This window comes from Carlito syrichta, unplaced genomic scaffold (assembly GCF_000164805.1).
Source record: "Carlito syrichta isolate Samal-C Ts95f unplaced genomic scaffold, Tarsius_syrichta-2.0.1 Scaffold303013, whole genome shotgun sequence".
Lineage (NCBI taxonomy): Eukaryota > Metazoa > Chordata > Mammalia > Primates > Tarsiidae > Carlito > Carlito syrichta.
The window spans coordinates 68,445-77,468 of NW_007247109.1; positions in this window are offsets into that span (position 1 = coordinate 68,445).

Consider the following 9,024-nt stretch of genomic DNA (forward strand, 5'->3'; position numbering starts at 1 on the left):
TCGCGCTCCGCCGCCAACCTCGATGGTCTAGGGGCGGACGGCCCCTTGCCCCCCGCGCGCCAGTCGTCGAGGGGAGAGGGAAGTGGGGCGCGAGGCGACGCGGGTACACAGCCGGCCGTCTCCTCGGCGTGGCCACTCCCGGGCACAAAGGGCCCCGCGCGTGGGCCTCGGTCCGGCAGCACTGGCCAGGCTCAGGGGCCGGGCCGCAGCCTCGCTGGCGAACTTTGCGGGTGCGCCGACCGTCCGCCTCGGAATGGGTTTCGGAGACGACGTTTCTGGGGGTCTGGGGACACTTCAGCCAAAGCTTTCATCTAGAAGTGGACGCTTCACGTTTCTAATTTTTTTCTTTAAAAGACAAATGCAGAAGGAGTCGGCGCAAGCCGTCCCGTTTGACTCTCCCGGCGCGTCTTGTGGCTCCCCTCTGAACTCTTACTCAACTCCCCTGGTGGACAGCGGTTCCCTGGTTCCTGGGAGCCCGATGGCCGGGACCCTTGTGCCTGGACAGTGCCAGTCTCCGTGAACGTTGCCCCGAGCCTGATATCTATTTTGAGACTACTTACTTTTGCTAGTTTTGGAAGTTTAATGGCTTTAACAAATGAGGAACCTCAGCCGGCTCACAACAGGAAAGAGGTTATTTGAACAGCGGTAGAAACACAGACTTACAAGGCTGGCCTCTTTGTGTATTTAATAAACACATCTGTACACCTTACTGCGTTTCCAGGCACCGTTCAGGGGTTCTGTAAGTCATAACTCATTTAATTTTTCATGGAAGTTCCTGCCATCCTGTTTTATAGCTGAGGAAACAGAGGCATAGGGAGGCTAAGGCCTTGCAGGTGGGTGATGGAACCAGTAGTCCAGTCCACGCTCCAAGGCCCGCTCTCTCCACGCTCCTTGATCTAGGGACACCTGGCAGAGGTTGGGCCCTGAGCCCAGGCACATGCTGGCAACCCAAAGGGTCTTCTGGCACCTGGCTTTGGGAACTTAGCAGGCACTGCCCCCAGAGCTCTCCTTGCTTCCACACTCACCCCCACTTGCACTTCACACCCAATCTACAGCAAGGCTCCCCAGACTCCAGGCAACCTCACATCAGACAGATGACCTGCCAGCAGACTGCACATCCCAGGGCAGGGCAGCAGCCACTGACCACTGAGAGTGGGCCTGTAACCTGAGCTGACTACTGTTTGAGCTGGTTGGCCAGCAAGTAGTGATATGGCCTTGGCGTTTTGCCAGGGAATAGATGCACCCAGGGTCCAAGAAGGGCACAAGAGCTGCATGCACCATGCTTGAGATGTGTGTCGTGTCCACAGCACCTGCTAACAGGCTCACGCCGAGGGTGTTGCGGAAAGCCAGGGATGTCTCAGAGCCTGCCTGGCAATGGAGGAGGAGGAAGTGAACAGCCTGGCCCTGGAGTGTGTCTGTGGGTCGGGCCCTCCCAGGCCAACTCCTACTGAGCCTTCAAAGCTCCACTCATGTGTCCGCTCTCACGTCCCTTTTTCATCATATGCCCATCGTAGCATCTTGAGACACTGCTTGGACTCCCGAGTTAGCCTGTGGCTGACTTGTTCTTTGCTGGTCCCAGCCTGGCACAGTGCCAGAGCATAGTTAATGCTCAGTGGACACAGACTCTATCAGTGGACGTGTTTTGGGATAAGCTGATGTGTCTGTGTCCTGTGACTTCTCTAGCAAATTAGCACCATCCAGGTGGCTTAAAACCACAGAAATGTGTTCTCTCATAACTCTGGAGGCTAGAGGTCCAAGGTCAAGGTGTCAGAAGGGCCCGGATCCGTCTCGAGACTCTGGGGGGAATGGTTCTGGCCCGCGCACTTGCTCAGCGTCCGTGAGTCCCGGCAGTCACCACAGTCTCTGCTTTCATTGTCATGTGGTATCCCCATGTGTGTCTGTGTCAGATTTTCCTCTTCTTCTGAGGACACTGGTCACTGGATTTAGGGCCCAGACCCCCACGGCATGGCTTCACATTAACTTGGTTCATTTACAGATAGCTGGTTTCCAGTAGGTCACGTTCATGGGTACCCGGACTCAGGACACAGTTCCACTACAGAGTGGTTTTTGGCAGAGGGGACCCTAGAGGGGAGCTGTGAAGCAGAGATGGGGGTCTGGACATTTAAGGGCCTCATGGGTGTCACACGTGGTCTGTGTGGTGCAGGTACAGCAGGATCCAGGAGCAAGGCAGGGAGAACTATCCCTCTGGGCAAGTTTAGCTTGTGGCCATGCCGTGGTCATGGGTGAGATGCGCCAGGACTTGGCTGGTATCCCGGTACCTCCTTGCCACTTGGCACACAGTAATGGCTCAATAAACATGTTATGGTGATGATGTTGGTTTCCTGGCCCCAAGGATGCAAATGGGGTCTGTGTCACCAGCACCTTTGGGGGCAGGGTTGGAGGAAGGACAGGAGCAATGGGAGAGGGGCCTTGGGACTGCCCGTTGGGTGGCTCTGACCATGTTCTGTCCGTGTCAGAGGGAGGGGAGATCAGTGCAGGCAGGTGGGTGCTATCCCAGGGCCCAAGAGCCAGGGAAAGCCCCAAACCCATTCCTGCCCCAGGGGCCTCTGCACCCAGAGGCAGGAGGCAGAGGCTGTGGGGGAGGGATGTCGCTCCTGGGTCGGGGACTTGGGGGGATGAGGGAAGGAAATTGGAGGTTTGTAAAGTGAGAGCTGTCCCCATCAGTGAGTTGCTTAGGGACTCGGAGCCTGCTGAATGTGGCTGATGGACAGCAAGTAAGCAGGTGTTATTTGTCCCCCCGGGAAGGGAGGCACAGGGATGTCTTTATCCCCAGGGAGGGGGCTGTATCCTCCCACTCCAGTCCCCAGGGTCAGCCCTCATGAGGGTCCCTACGAAGCCACCAAGGAATCCCCCTTGGAGGCTTCTTTGCTGTCTTGTCAGGCAAGGGATCCATTCTGCAGGGCCCTTGAACCTCAGCCCTCCAGAGGCAAGGCCAGGGCCAGGGCCAGAGCATTCTCCAGGAGGGAGCAGCCACAGCCAGGCCTTGCTCCTCTGCCCCATGGAGCCTGGCAGGGAGTCCTCCTGTGGGCACTGCAGGCCTAGAGGATAAGGATGCTGGGACAAGTAGGGGGGCCCACCTGCCCCTGACCCGTCCCTGCTGCCCACCCACCCCTACTGCCCTCCCCTGCCCTGCCCAAGACTGGTGGGTCTCTGGCGCTGCTCTCTTTTGAAGGGAAGGGGAGGGCAGCCACCAGGCTTTGCCCAGGCAGTGCTGGCGACTGGTGTCCCGTTGGCACTGTCCTTGTGGCTCCAACCCTCTGCATAGCCTATCCCCGAGCCAGCGGGTCAGGGCCTGGGTGCCTGCCCCCATGTGTTGAGAGGCAGAGGGATGCTTCCCGGGAACCCCAACCACAGGTGATGGAAGGGTGGGTGTCACCATCACATCCCAGGTGCCTGTGGGTTCAAGAACAGTCCGGGCAACTCGGCGAGACCTCGTCTCTACAATAAATCCAAAAATTAGCTGGGAGTGGTACAGCGCACCTGTAGTTCTGGCTACTTGGAAGGCTGAGGCAGAAGGATCGTCTGAGCTCAGCAGGTAGATGCTGGAGTGGCCGTGAACGTGCCACTGCACTTCAGCGGGTGACAGAGTGAGACTCCAACTCAAAAAAAATAAATAAATAAAAGTACATCTCAGGCAGTCCCCTCACCTCAGGCTCCCAAAGTACTGGGATTATAGGCTTGAACCACCGTGCCTGTACAGGTGCCTGGCAGTCAGTGGCTGGCAGCCTATGAGTCCTGTAGGGTGGAGGGTGTCAGAACAGGAGGAAGGGCTCTGGGCACTGGCCCCAGTTCCTTGGGGGGTGGGGGAGGCAGCCTGTGTTCTCAAATTGGAATGGGGCGTGAGGTGGCAGCCCTTGATGTCCAGCAGGGCAGCAACTGACTTTCTGGGCTCAGATTCCTACTCTACTGTTGGTGCTTTGTGCTTACTCTTCCTGGGCCTCAGTTTCCTTGTTTTTAGGATGGGAACAGTGTTGTCTGTGATTCAGGTGATGACCTGGCACAGTGTTTGTTGTATTTGGTTGTCTCTACCTATGACCAGGAACTCGACCAGCAGGGAACAGGCCCGAATGTATAAGTGGCATCTGGAAGGGGAGGTGTGAACTCCACTGCACTCTGGCTGTTGTAGGCCCAGGCCACAAGAAAAGGGAAGGACAGTGGCTGGTATGCAAATGACACCTGTTTTTTTGTTGTTGTTTGCTTTTGAGTCAGGGTCTCATCCTGTCGCTCCAGGCTGGAGTGCAGTGGCACCATCATGGCTCACTGCAGACTTGATCTTCTGGGCTCAGGCAATCCTCCTCCCTCAGCCTCCTGAGTAGCTGGGACTACAGGTGCCACCACCACACTCAGCTAATTTTTACATTTTTTGTGGAGATGAGGTCTTCCGATGTCACCTAAACTGGTCTCTAACTCCTGGGTTCAAGCAGTCCTCCCACTTCAGCCTCCCTAATTGCTGGGATTATAGGCATGAGCCACTGCACCCTGCTGAGATATACTTTTATTTATTTATTTTTGAGTTGGAGTCTCACTCTGTTACCCAGGCTGTAGTGCAATGGCACGTTCACGGCCACCCCAGCATCTACCTGCTGGGCTCAGGCAATCCTTCTGCCTCAGCCTTCCAAGTAGCCAGAACTACAGGTGCACTGTACCACTCCCATCTAATTTTTGGATTTATTGTAGAGATGAGGTCTCGCCAATTTGCTCAGGCTGTTCTTGAACCCATGGGCTCAGGCAGTTCCCTCACCTCAGCCTCCCAAAGTGCTGGGATTGCAGGCTTGAGCCACCGTGCCTGGCCAGAGATGTACTTTTAATACAACAAACGTATTTTCCTGCAGTGTGGATTCTCACAGGAGCAGAGCAGCCTTGCTGTGCTGAACTGCACAGCACCTAGAACAATGTAAGGCCCAGGTGACTTCTGCATTGGCCAAGCAAGAGGGCAACGTGGTTGCTGTTGGGCCAGTAGTAAACACATAGTAACATGTTTTTGGGGTCTGACGATAGGACACGTGTGGCCAACATGCAGTGGTGGGGCCACACGGCAGGATTCCCTCCTCCTAAGGATGCTATACACACCATTTGGGGCAGTTTTGAAGCCCACACACGTGACTCATACATCCTACAGTCTGGTGTGTGTTCAGAGAAGCCTGTCTGTGGTGCCAGCTGCTGATCTCATGTCACCCTCTGTTGGTGACAGCTGCCCACAGGCTGGAGACAAGACAGAGCAGCTCAGGCCCGGCTCTAGGAAAGAGCACTGGTTGATTAGCAGTGTCTGCCCTGAGAACAGGAGCTGCATGAGTGCTGAGCACTGGCTCGGTCATCTTGCGATTCCCAGCCCACCCCCCAGTTAGCTGGGGCCCATCCCTCCCACAGTGTGGAGGGCTCCTGAAGCGGGTCCTGCACCCATGTCTACACTACTGTGGGGGTTTGCTGCAGCCCAGCGTGTATGTGGGAGACCAAGAATGTTCCTGTGTCTATCAGAGGAGACAGAACACCACGTTCTGTCCACATCATGGAACTCTGGAGCAGAGGAGATGATGAGGATGGATCTTTGTGTGCTCATGCAGGACGTTCGCCAGGACATCAGAGGAAAGGACCAAGGCCAACCCAAGGAACAGAAGGTTTCTGTGTGTGTACACAGGGGGCAGGGCAGGGCAGGTACACATGCTCAGTGTGAGATGCCTCTAGAAGGAGCAGAGGCTGACTGCAGTGGAGGCTTCCAGGCAGGAGGAACCAGGGAGCAGGGACAGGGTAGGGGTACAGTGACTCTTCACTTGAACCCAAGCCACCTAGGCTTCTTATCCCACCCGAGAGCCTCTTCTTTTGTTTAAAGAAAAAAACCGCCAGTCTTCTTTAATTGGAGAGGACAACCTTGCAGATGTCACAGAGGGTCTTCCTGCTGGGTGGTGACCTGACCCCTAAGCAGTAGGCCTCGGGAACACCCAGGCCTCCACATGGGTTGTTAGGGCGGGGTGGCTCGAGATCCCCACCCAGGCTTCTGCCTGGTGGCTCAGCCCCACCCCTGCTCTTTGTGGGCTCTGGAACCCCCAACCCTTCCCCGTTCTGTTTCCCGTTTCCGTCATCTTTAGTCCCTTACCTATCCGTTCAGGACCCTGCATGTGACCTCAAAGCCTCAGCCCCCATTCCCGGTGCCCTCATTGCCAAACAGTGCCCTGGCCCTCGGGGCTGAGCCCCCATGTCCCTGTCAGTCCCCTGACTGCCCAAGGCCAGCTTGTTTGAATGACCTGCTGATGGATCACTATAGTCAAAGCAGCCAAGGAGGATGCTCTGGCTTCCATGCCCCGTGGCCCATGGGTGCTGGGCTTGGCCCTGGGAAGTCAGCAAGCATGACCTAGCATGGATTTGAGAAGAACTTGCACGTTGGGGCCACCCTTTGGAGCTCAAGACCACTGGGAGGACAAGATAGAGGTCCCAGTTATCCCACTGCGACTGGCTCTAGTTGACCTGGGTGCTCCCCCAGAAGTCTCCCTCAGGATCACATCATGTCTCTTCCAGAAGTCTCAGTGAGGTCATCTCTGCTCTCGATGTCTCCTCAGTGGTGTCATCCCTCCTCCAGCAGTCTCCTCAGTGGGGTCATCCCTCCTCTAGAGGTCTCCTCACTGGGGTTGTCTCTCTTCCAGAAGTCTCTTCAGTGGGATTGTCTCTCCTCCAGAAGTCTTCTCAGTGAGGTCGTCTCCCCTTCAGAAGTGTCAGTGAGGTTGTCTCTCCAGAAGTCTCTTCAGTGTGGTTGTCTCTCCTCCAGAAGCCTCTTCAGTGGGGTCGTCTCTCTTCCAGAAGTCTCCTCACTGAGGTCGTCTTTCCTCCAAAAGTCTCAATGAGGTTGTCTCTCCTCCAAAGACTCCACAGTGGGGTCGTCCTTCCTCTAGAAATTTCTTCAGTGGGGTCGTCTCTCCTCCAAAAGTCTCTTCGGTGGGGTCATCTCTCCTCCACAAGTCTCCTCGCGAGGTCGTCTCCCCTCCAAAAGTCTCAGTGAGGTGTGAGGTTGTCGCTCCAGATATCTCCTCAGTGGGTCATCTCTCCTCCAGAAGTCTCCTCGGTGGGGTTGTCCTTTCTCCAGAAGTCTCAGTGGGGTTGTCCCTCCTCCAGATGTCTCCACAGTGAGATCGTCCCTCCTCCAGAAGTCTCCTCAGTGGGGTTGTCTCTTCTCCAGAAGTCTCTTCAGTGTTGTCCTCTCTCCTCCAGAAGTCTCAGTGAGGTTGTCTCTCCAGATGTCTCCTCAGTGGGGTCATCTCTCCTCCAAAGACTCCACAGTAGGGTTGTCTGTCCTCCAGATGTCTCCTCAGTGAGGTCATATCTCTTCCTGAAGTTTCCTTAGTGGGGTCGTCTCTCCAGAAGTCTCTTCAGTGGTGTCGTCTCTCCTCTGGAAGTCTCTCTGTGAAGATTGTCTCTCCTCCAGAAGTCTTCTCTGTGAAGTCATCTCTGCTCCAGAAGTCTCCTCAGTGTGGTCGTTTCTCTTCCATATGTCTTCTCTGTGAGGTCGTCTCTACTCCAGATGGCTCCTCTGTGGTCATCTCTCCTCCAGAAGTTGCAGTGCGATTGTTTCTTCTCCAGAAGTCTTCTCTGTGAGATCATCTCTACTCTATAAGTCTCAGTGAGGTCATCTCCCTTCCAGAATTCTCCTCAGTATGGTCATCTCTCCTCCAGAAGTCTTCTCAGTGGGGTCGTCTCTCCTCCAGAAGCCTCCTCAGTGAGATCATCTCCCTTCCAGAAGTCTCCTCAGTGGGGTCATCTCCTACAGAAGTCTCCTCAATGTGGTCGTCTCTGCTCCAGAAGTCTCCTCAGTGGGCCCGTCGCTTCCCAACCATCTTCCATCTTGCCATCCTGTGTAAAGCAGCTCAGTGCCAGCTGGGTGTGACAGTGTGCATCTCTAGTCCCATCTACTAGGGACGCTGAGGCAGGAGACTCTCATGAGCCCAGGAGGTCATGGCTGCGGTAAGCTATGATGGTGCCAGTGCACCCCCACCTGGGCAACAGAGTGAGACCCTGTCTTTTTAAAAAGCTAGCAGCAGCTCAATGCCCTTGTCGCTGTCCTTCATATGAAACCTGATTTTCTTCCTGTCACTTTTGGGCTCTTTGTCCCCAGCCTTTTTGGCAAGCTGGCCTGGCCCGTCTGGAGATGTTGATGCCCTGAAAAAGTCCTGTTGCACTTGGACAGCGCCCCATGCCTCCCTGTGGTCCTGGTGGGGCTGTGCTGGCTTGTGGGCCGTCTCTTTGGCCACTTCCTTTCCTGTCTCCACCTCGGTGTCATCTGTGTTCTAGGAGTGTCCTCAGCCATGAGACGAGCCCCACACTCATCCCAGAGCTCCTGCCATCCTCTCCACTGCTTCTGTGTCACCTCCTGTCCTCTCTAGTGCAGCGGCTTCTTGTCTGAGGATGGTTGCTGTGGTTCTGTGGGGCTTTTTGGGGTTTCCTTTTTGCATGACCTTTGTCCCTTCCAGGTTCTGGTCTCTGTCTTTGTCTTTCCAACTATGGTTCTGCAATGTTGGGGATTTGGCTATACCTGCACAGAGGACACGTCCTGTGTGGGTTTTGGGCATCACACAGGGCCTGGACACCTCGTTGCCTGGGCATCCCTCTCAGGCTGGTTACTTCTTGGAGACACTCTCCCCGTCCCCAACCCATCTCCTGCCAGCAGAGCCCAGGTGATCCTGGAAGGTGCTGGAATCTCAAGCCTGGGGCTTGGCGGTGTGACTCTTGGCATCCAGCGGCCTCAGCCCTGGTGCCTGCAGTCACCTGGCAGGCGGCCCATCCTCCCACTGCCACTGTCCCATGCCCACTCTGTCCCTTTCCCATCCCTTGTTCACTAGGCAGATCTAAAGGGTTGGACGCGAGGCTGACCTCTCCACCCTGCAGGCCTTTCTCCCTGTTTCTAACTTAGTGAGAAGGCCCTGCACAGTGCCCCCTTAACGGCCACTGCAAGGCGAGGTCATCACTCATGAAATTCACAGCATTTGGGAGCAGATCTCACCCACATAACTACTGCTTAAG